The following is a 10,945-nucleotide window of genomic DNA, read 5'->3' on the forward strand; positions in this document are numbered from 1 at the left end:
CATGCACGTAAAGAAACACAAAAGTTATATCTCATAAATTAAATAGTTAAAATGGAACAAATAATGGAGCCTAATTTTTAACCGTGAAAACCGTCCTCGACGTACATACTTTTAATGATTTGCTTCGCCAATGTTCTTTGATTCCGGAACAAAAAAAACCGATGATTTAATAATATTCACGAATACGATACTTACCTGTAAAAGAACAAACAGCCAATAGCAATGCTGCACGACCCCGCTAATATGACACATTCCTCACTTAATTTACCCAACTGTAATCAATTAGTTGCACGGCCATATCAAGAAAGGGTCTGGACATTAAGCGAGAGCACAAAGTGGCCTTCGAGTCCAGCCACGTGGTCCCTTCAGTTATTATAATTAACTACAAGAGGAAGTGACCTCTGGGGGTTTGAAGGGACCGTCATAAGTACAGATGGCTACAAAAGTTATTTATTTATTTAAACTTTATTGCACAAAATATACCTAACTTATAACAATGTACAAATGGCGGTCTTAATGCTAAATGACATTCTCTACCAAGCAACCGAAGAGATACAACAAGTGGTGAAGAAAAATTAGAGCTCTATTTACAAAATGACGTGCATAATTTTCATTTAAATCTTATTCAATGGTACAGGTGAAAGAAACAGACAAATTCGAAACTCACAATAACTAACCCCTTTATTCATAAAACTTTACGGGCCTGATTTAGTTAAATTACGTTTTATCCCTTTCTTACAAATACATTAGTCAAAATTACAGATAAAGACAAACGATCATTAGCTAATTGAGGTTTGTAGCGCGTTTATAAATAAGGGCGTAAATTATGTATCATGTATTGTACATTTGAAATTTAAATAACTTGTTAATAGCTGGTTATTATCAAACATTTCAAGAATATATGAACAATGATTTATTTTACATAAAAGTAATTAAATAGGTAATCAATTTGCGTAAACAAATGTTATCTATGTTATCTCGCCGACCTCCGCCTTGAACCACAGTGCCCGCAACGCAGTCATAATTTATAGGTATCTATCTATTCACGTCACTTATTTATGATCACCTGTGAAGAATATATTAATTTTATTATAAAGGTTTATGATACTGACTGTACCCCGGCCATTTGCCGATATTGATGGTTACAAGACAAAGGCCTTAAGAAGATATTAGTAGTTTTGAAGATTATAAAGGATGCCAAGTTTTAGTTTAGTAATGGACATAGAGGGCATTACATAAATGGTTCGCTATCAAATTCATGGGGTTTCTTAAAACCCTTTTGAGGGCCGTAATATTAGCAGTTAGCTTAAAGGGTTACTTAGTATGAAAATAATATCAATAACATTTTCATGTGAAGACTTACCCCCTTATTCATAAACGTTTACTAAAGTTAACAAGCCAATAATAATTGTTTGTCCCTTTCCATCATACCAATAAGTCGGAAAGGGACAAACGATTATTATCGGCTTGTCAACTTTAGTAAACGTTTATGAATAAGGGGGTTATGCAGTATATTTTTGCAGTACATACATATTTTTATGCAATGTAGGAATCTTAGGTATATTGCCCACAGCCCGATTCTCATTATTATTTCTCGTTCTGAATTTGTTCTGGATTTGAGATGTCAACTGTGATATTTCTGGTCCTGAATTGGGCTCCTGGTTTCTTTTATAGTGAATTAATTTTGTATATTGATCTAGTTAGTAAGTATGAGGTACATATTACTTTGCCCAGTTTTTTCCTGAATATACTTTTTTTTTGGTAACGATATTGCATATGACAATCCCATATTTTAAATACTGATTTCACTGTTGAAGAGTATTCACTACATTAACCTTACCGTGATTCTCTCAATCGCCGCACAAACAACAAACTATAAGAAAATACCGGTTGACATGATCAGGTATTCCTGCGTCGCATCCTCTTCGTTAGGCCAGGCCGGGCCGCCCCTTACCTGCGCTGCATATGTTACAACACTTTTCTACGAAAAACTACATTTCACTTGTTTTAGGGTTCCGGAAAATACTTGATTTTAAAACTTACAAGTTTATTTTACGTGAATTAAATAGTTTTATTTGAATTTCTCTGAATTACAAAAAAAAATACTAAATATTTCCTGATAACCCGCAAACATAGCAAAGCTTAAATATGGGTAGGTACTAGGCGATGATATAGGTACACATTCTTCTGATTAGGAAAAAGAAGAATAATGGGCAGAAAAAAATTAAGGGTATTCTTCCAGTTAACCTTTATGTAATTAACCATCTAAGTGTTTTTCTTATAAATTGGCGGCTGGCATTTACAGCAATGAATAATATGGTACTTCTACGGAACCGCAGTAAAAGAGCTGTACTGAAAAAACTTTTTGTTTATTTGTTACGGGTCTTCGTGCGCTCGCCAAATCGAATTTCCTTTGATTCTGCGGATTACGAGAGAAAACAAAGAGTAAATAAATAAATACACTTTTAAAACTATATATAAGGATGTAGTATATTTATTAACTTAAGTTACTAACTTACTTGTATAATGAGATAATTAACTACTAGTGGAGTTACGGTACAGGAGAATGCTTTACCTTTACCAATGTGAATTTTTCTCAATTGCAACAAACTATTAACCCTTTACCAGGCTGATATTTCAAAATTGACAATCGAATGTCAGTCTTACTCATTGAAAATAGAACACATGTTTGAAGTGCCATGTGTGGGAAATATATATCCCTTAGCCTGGTAAAGGGTTAACTTACGTATAGCTTAACCTTGGTTACAAGTATTAAAATTTCAGCTAAAATATACGTCGTCAAATGAAGTATTAGTCAATAAAACTTAATTGAGCAGTTACATTTATAAAAATAATTACTTAAAAAATCAAAATGGATCATTTGGTTAATACTCATTATAACAAGTTCGATGTTAGCAATTGATATAGCACTGCACTTTGATGGTTATGTTTTATGCTAAACAATTCTTATCTGGCTCTCCGGAAGATCTGTTCAAGTTAACATCCGACGCAATCTCGTGGATCGGGTCCCTGAATGTGGACTTATAATTATAGTTATGTAGCTATCTATTGTAAAAATGTTTATGTATATGCGCCATACGATTAAATAAATAATGCTGAACAATTGTTTACATTACAATAAGTTTGTACCCAAAGATGCAACTTAAATAAATTATCCTTTGTCTTTAGAGTTATCAGTGGTGATGAAATACATTATTAAGGTGCAGTGATATCAGGACCCCTATTCGACAAGCGACGTTTGACGTATCGTGTTGATCTCCCGCTGATGTGGGAAAAATCATAAGTTCTCGAATTCGTACAATGTCAAAATTTGACATTAACAATCCACAGTTAGGGTGACAAGCAAACCAAACCGAACCACCCTTAGTTTAGAGTTGAGTTTTGGTTGTACCAAATGATATTATCCATCGTTGATGGAATCAACACTCAGTACGCAATAAAATCAACTGTTGATTTGACGTGGATGCGAAATCTGACAGTTGTACATGTCGAATTTGGCCCCAGGTCTTTCTCCAAACCCAGCAAGCTGAGATGACGGCTGTGCGTGCCCGGGATGGCGGGTATCATTATTTTTAACAAAAAAATAATCGATGAGTTCGATTAAAAATAACATTATGCATATTTAAGAACAATTTTCATGTTAATTAGCTTTTGTGTAAAAATAGAAAAAAATGGTGCGTAGACCTATAATTATTGCTATTCATATATTTTGGCAATCGTAGTATGATCACGATATGATTTTTCAAAAACTCTGCTGGCTGAACTGAACGCACTGCACATTAAGTACAGTCATTTCACCATAAGGCAGTAATAATCATAAATCGGCTCTAACGGTGCCAAAAGATCCGATAAATCTTGAAGGTGTCTCCATTAATACCGATTACTCCTTGATAAGCAAGACAAAGGGGTTAAGTTAATATTTCAGCCTTTCGACCCTTCATGACTATTAATGCATGTCATTACGATAATTGCCGAGTCTTGAGACTACGTAAGGTCATTCAAATAAATGAAGTACCTATTTAATGAGTCTTCTTTCATAACGAGAAATTAATCATGGAGTAGGTACCTATAGGTAATGCTATTCCAATTATCTAAATTAATCTATGTTATGTAGGTATGAAATAATTTTTATTAAGATGAAGACTTCGAATGAAATCTTCTTTATAAATTGGTGCAAAAATACATTTAAAACTTTGTATTTGTAGGTTAAGTACATTGAATTGAATACTTACTTAAAATAATACAAAATAAAGTTGTAACTCATAATAATCATAATAATATTTACTCGAGAAAGAATAGTAAATAATACTCTACAATAGTATTGTTAATTATTTAAAAACTTAAAACATCTGTAATACCATGGACTACGACGAATAAATGATTTTAATTATAACACTAGGTATAGTACGTAGTAATTGTGATATAGGTCTTTTTAAATGAATAAGCATTTGGTTTTCAAATAAATGTTATTCTATGAAACTGTACACTTACTTTCTCGCTAGTGAGAATCTTTTATGTTGGTTTTCAGTCAAACGTAAGCTAGTTGGTGATATCAATAACATCAATTCGTCATAGCAGTGCACACAATCCCGATAATCAGATCCATCTGTATCCCGAATACATTTACAAATTCTATGAAAAATAAATTCTTAATAACTCGTCTAGACCAAACATTCGAAAGCGATTTTTGCTCCGGCAATCCTAAGTTTTCCACTCAAGGAGCCACCATTGATCGGGAAAGGTTTTATTGGTTGTTGTCGGTGCAAGTTCAGCGAATTCATTCCTCTTGTTTAGACTCAATCACATTCAACATCATAAAACGGAAAATAAAAACTATAATGAACCAACTTCGTCTTTGCAAATATTTGCTCGTCTGGAAGGCGAATAATGACTTGAGTTCTGTAGCGTTTGCTCCGCAGAAGTTTCGCGCAAATGAGTTAGGTTTGCTGAAACGACTCATATTTAGTACACCAATGTACCGAGGATATTGTATTGCCTTCGCCTAAGTTGAAAACATGATTCAATATCCTGTTCGGAATTGTTCCAGCTTCATACTTTTATTTTACTTTGACGTGTAATGTGTATATCTAGGTAAAAAGGTATCGTAAGTATGTGTATCTACATTGAGTACATTTTATTTTCTCAAAATTAGGTACTTGTATTTTAATTTTCCAAAATTTTAAAAACTAGTCTATTTAAAAAATAACACTTGTTTTGGTAAAAAATAACACTGGGCGTATTTAAAACTCCCTAGCGCCTTTTGTTCTGTTAAAAATACGCTTCCTATCTCATCATTAAATAAAGCCAAGCTGCTAAGCTCAGAGCTGCTCTCAAACGATCCCCAGATTTGCATGTAATTATCATTTTTGATTCGCTCTTCTTTTGTGTAAATACTCTCTAAAAGGTAACGCCGTAAATGACATAATGCTGTGAAAGATATGCTGAATATTTTATACCCTTATACGATCTCAAGAGCGCGTTTTACATCTCCGCTTTAACGTTTAAATACGCCTCAATGGATATTACTTTTAGGGATTTTTGCTTAAATAAATTATTACATTTGACTAAGAACACGTTTTAATGAATTTTGAGCGAGTGTGCGGTGAAAAGTAATACGATTTCCCGTTCGTTTTGTTGCTTTAACGACTTGAAAGGGAATTCATTTTGTGGTTGTCAGCTCGGTCGATGTCTGAATTAGAAAGGTGGCGGCTGATTATGTTTTGTAATAACGTATTTGTATACCTAAGTAATATCAGACTTTTACTTTTAGGACCTAGTCATTCACAAAGAATGAATAATAAAATAATAAAGTAGTCGACATAGTAGCCGACGTAGACGACTTTATTATCGCTATATTACAGCGACATCGCTGTACGGCATAATTATTTCCCATCGTATTTTCACGGACGAGTCGAACGAGTCTTACTGTTTTAGTCAGTCTCGAGGTTGACTGAAGTAGAACACAAATACGAACGTTTCCGAGAAAATACGATGGAAAACAATTATGTACTACTTACATCTGTATTTTTAGCTACATAAAGTCAACAAATAAAGAAATCTAGTAAGCTGTCGAGTTTTTCAAATATGACATTTAACGTACACGTCATCGACACGCCATTGTTGGGGGCGACTTTGCGCTTGACATGAAAATTGTTCACGCGGAATAACGTTACAACGTCGTCGTTGACAAACGCTGAAATTGATTTTTAAGTGATTATAGGAAGGTGAAAAACTTGCTAGGATTAAATCCTTTGTTACGATATTTATCTAATCAAATCAAAAATTGTTTATTATCAGGCAACAAAGGCCCACACATAGATACATACCTTACAAATTAATAATAATTCAGCCTATATACGTCCCACTGCTGGGCACAGGCCCCCTCTCATGCTCTAGATGGCTTGGGCTATAGTCCCCTCGCTAGTCCAATGTGGATTGGGGACTTCACATACACTTTTGAATTTAAAAACTACAAATCAAATTAACATATGTATTTTAAATACCTATCACTACAAATTGTATTATTCGGTTGAAAATAATAGTAGATTTTGTATGATACAATTAGTGGCGGTAGTTATAGTTATTAAGAAATTATCGGGTAAATCACATTTTAAGTTTTTTCCCTATTCGCCCCAGCCATCCTTATTCACCCCGGTCAGGTAATTATTTAGCTATTTAACTTTATGACAGTTGATATGTAGTCAATATAATAATGTATTTTTTATTCACTGCAATACAGTGATATACTGCAATGCATTTATTTTTAATATTTTTGGTCGGTCGGTGAAATCGATGACACAAAAAAACTTATTCTGTACGACTTCCTTCCGAAGCGCAACGCTTTGCCGAACTCCTGCTCGTGTAAATCTCTGATTTATAGCACTTGAGAGTTTATAAAAATACTTCTCTTATATTGTCATGTTGAATTGGTCATTGTAGATATATTGGCACCAATGCTGAGACAAAATATTTAGCAAAAGTTTATCGATGAGTCACATTGTCTATTTAATGCTTACTATACGGATATGATGGTCGTTGTTTTCTACGTGACAGCTGGATTTGTGACATTGTCCGGCACTTTAATTCGCGCGGTCTTAAAAAGTGACGGACATTTTATCACGTGGATAAAGTAACCGCTGACTGATACGCCTGCTGGTTGTAATTACTATTAGCGTTAATCATAAACGCGGTACAAGCCACAATTAGCTATTAATCGTTTGTCTTAATCTGTCATTTTGTATAGTTTTATGAATAAAAGGGTATAACTAAGGCGAGTATGCCCAGCCGATTTACTAAGTCGATCAATATTTCGATTTAATATATATATTAGCTAATTTTTAAAAATAATTCTAAATTAATTTTACTAAAAATTTACAATAATACAATAAATTAGTCTGTAAATGTCCACACACAATATATGAAAAACAGTCCCATCGAAAACGAAAACGCAAATTTTCCACACGATATGCCCACAACCCACGATGACACAGTACGTGTTACTTTTAACAAAGGGCCAATCCATGTGAAATGACAGAGGCTGACAGCCTCCCAAACGACTCGAACATTATCGCAAAATACCCTTAACTGGATTCGTTCATATAATATTCATGACGTGGTGCGATCTTTCAAAAATTGACACCTTTTTGCAGGGGTTAGGGACCCCCGGTCGGGACGTACAAGTTTTTTGTATCAGACGGTGAATAAATTTAGGTGGACACAATAGATAACTTGCTTTACGACTGTTCTAATTTATTTGGTGTGGCTGCGAACAGTGAAATATATCAAGAGATACTTTGGCACTGTGAATTGAATTTAAAAGTTCAACTTGATTGTGTAGGTAGGTACTTAAAACGTATCGGTAAGTGAATGCGTGCACATATTTCGTCCTTCGTATAAATGAATGATTTAAAAGATTTTCATTTAAATTTAATATATGCATAGGTATACATAATTACTGTAAGGATTAAAGTTGTTGAGATAGCACATTCCCTCCGATAAGATTTCCATTTCTGTAATGACAGTATACACACTCGAGTTCTCAAACCTCCACATTCGGGAAATAACGCATTCAATTTGAATAAAACCGGGTCGACTTTCACATTAAAGATATTGGTCAACACAGCTGAGAGCCAGGAAATTTTTAGAGGGTTGACCTATGTACACATTACTTAGTAATAAAGCTTTAAAACAAATAGCACAGTCCCAGGAGAGGTCTAGAGAAGATCAAATAGGCTGAGGCCCTCGTCACTCCAGCCGCGTAACTCGACCTGATTGTTTGTACTGGGAACATGGATTTTTCCACTTGATTGTCTGATTTGATTTACTTAGGGGCCGCATCTTGAGTGTCTGTTTACGGACTTGTATAATAAACGAAAAATAAAACTTGTTTCAAAAACTAAAACGGGATTTTATTAGTAATTTTCATTTTCATGCATGATTCAAATGAAGTGACATGGTTCAAAAATTACGTAGTATGAGTACATACCACGACTAATGTCTACAATAATAAAACATAAAAAATGGATACTTAGGTTTATAACAATATCTTCAGTTATTAATTACTCATATACATAAAACATCGTTTTATCTGCTTCATCATTGATGGAAAGTATTTTTCAAATAATGAGCTGTCAAATGTGAAAGTTAAATCTTCTGTTGGTAAGTTTTCAACAAGTTCGAAACTCCATTTTCTAAATTTTCTAGTTTAAGCGAGTGCATTGCTCTTTACTTATTATGATCGGTACAAAGTTGGATTGAGTTTGAAGTGTTTTTGATTTTTCAGGATATTTTCAACTGGTGCCAATAACAGATTATACGGTTACTGCAAATATCTTACATACCTACCATACCATATAACCGTACCATACCATACCATACCGTACCATATTATACCTACCTACTCATTTAAAAACTACATTTTCTAGCATTGTTTTGTAAGTTCTGTGTCTTATAGTGATCCAATAAAAATCCGCGCTAAGATCCTATTACCACCAGCTTCAAATTGCCAAAAGACTTTTCGTGTTCTACTTTTCTCTTAAGGATTACAAAAGTTTCCCTCACGACAATCTCACGACAACCGTTTCGAATTCCCGTCATTGTCCACTCCGTCATTAAGTTTGGGCCCCTCGCACTCCGCGGCTTATGTCAAAGCAGACACACATTAATTTTAGTGACGTTCTCTGTTATTGTGCAGATTTATTTGTTTCCGACAGAACTAGGAAATGCTATTATAATGGCGATCGTTGACAGATTCATTGCTCATCTTTGTGATAGGTAGCGAACAAATGAAACTTGATATTCTGACTAAGCCATGAAGTTAAATAATACGTAAAAATCAAGTTATATAGTCTGTGTAAAATCAGTTCATCAACCATTTATTCTATTGTCGCACAGCCTTTTTTTATTTAGGTAGTTACTTACTCATTATAAAGCGTCACGTTGAGATGAGTTCGTACAGAGTTCTGTTTACGTACTAGGTATTACCAAAAACATATGTAACTTCGTATAAGATCAATAAAGTCTAAGAAAAAAACGTGCCTCGGAAATCAAGAAAAAGTCATTCTCGGATAGATGGCGCACACACCTTTAGCCTATTCTCGGCTAGATGGCGTGACGACACCATTTCATATTTAACAATTTTAACACATAGATATCAGTGAATGAACATGAGTCAAAATGATATAAAAATAATAAAATCATTTCTCCATATATATTAATTTTTTTGATAATTTTATACGTGTTTATTTTGAGTTATAGTCGTGTGTCGATAGATGGCAGTAAATTTACAGTGACTACAACATTTACTATGACAGGACCGCTCTATACTATCTATTCTTTTTGGTATTACTGAACTAGTATCACTGTCTATTGCTATTAATTTCTGTTTGCTATTTTACGGTAATGATGATTGCAGTCATAAGGTACGTTAAATTATGAAACTGATACAAATTCACATGTTTTGTCCACTTCGGAATAAATGGAATGTTTTTTTATTTTTTAAGACAATTGACAATTGGCTTCTTAGAACCAACATAATTTCATGAAAACCAATAACTGTAATGTTAATCAAGTTATTATACAATATTAAGATCATTAGAAGGACGTAATAAATAACCAAATATAAGCAGCGTTCTGGAAAAAAAAGTGATTTGGGGTACCTACTCAATAGACATATATTTCATAGTATGTACCTACTTTAAAAATTGCATGCATCAACCGCATTTTTATTATAACCGTTTTTTTTATTATATACGGACTCTTAAAGGAAAACCCCACGATCATCGCGGTTAACTATCTTACGGATAATTCAGAGGGCGATCGGAATTATCTTGCATTCGCGAAATCTGCTGACGCCTCATTACACGGCGATAAAGCTATCTAAAAATGCCATAATAGATAGTTACGTCTTACGGTAGAGGTACGTCTAAATCAAATTGTGTGCACATAATTTATGCAGTAGAATTAATATAATATCAGAATCGCTCTAAAAAAAGTTGATTTGCATGAGAAACTTCGCAACACGTATGCCCTGAAAAAAATATGGTCTATCCAGCACACATTAAAGTGATTTCATTCAGATTAACTGCTATATACAATATCAACAAATGTACGTACGTACGTAACGTATGAACGGTAAAATTTACTGCTTTGTTCGATAGGCTCATATGGAACTGTTTAAAGCTTAACGTTAATGCAATTTAAATTTGTTAATCCCTCTGAATTTAAATTCTATCATAGTCTACAATAGCCGCTTAACCATCAGGTGGCAGTATGCTGTTTGCCCCAAACGTAGTATAAACGCAAGTCTACGCCGTAGCACGTTACACTTTTCTGGCTATGCTAAGAATAGTTAGGTAATCTTCGTAGCGCAATACCGAGTGCAATATAAATACTCGTACACTTTTCAGGTTCCAAAGCACAGAGC

At 34.0% G+C, this 10,945-nt stretch overlaps 1 long non-coding RNA gene across 1 annotated transcript in view; it reads left to right on the forward strand.

Moving 5' to 3' along the window:
• Positions 1–10,945, forward strand: part of LOC134664744 (uncharacterized) — a 384,916-nt gene that overhangs the window by 94,319 nt on the left and 279,652 nt on the right. The window lies entirely within an intron of this gene.

This window comes from Cydia fagiglandana, chromosome 1, assembly GCF_963556715.1.
Source record: "Cydia fagiglandana chromosome 1, ilCydFagi1.1, whole genome shotgun sequence".
Lineage (NCBI taxonomy): Eukaryota > Metazoa > Arthropoda > Insecta > Lepidoptera > Tortricidae > Cydia > Cydia fagiglandana.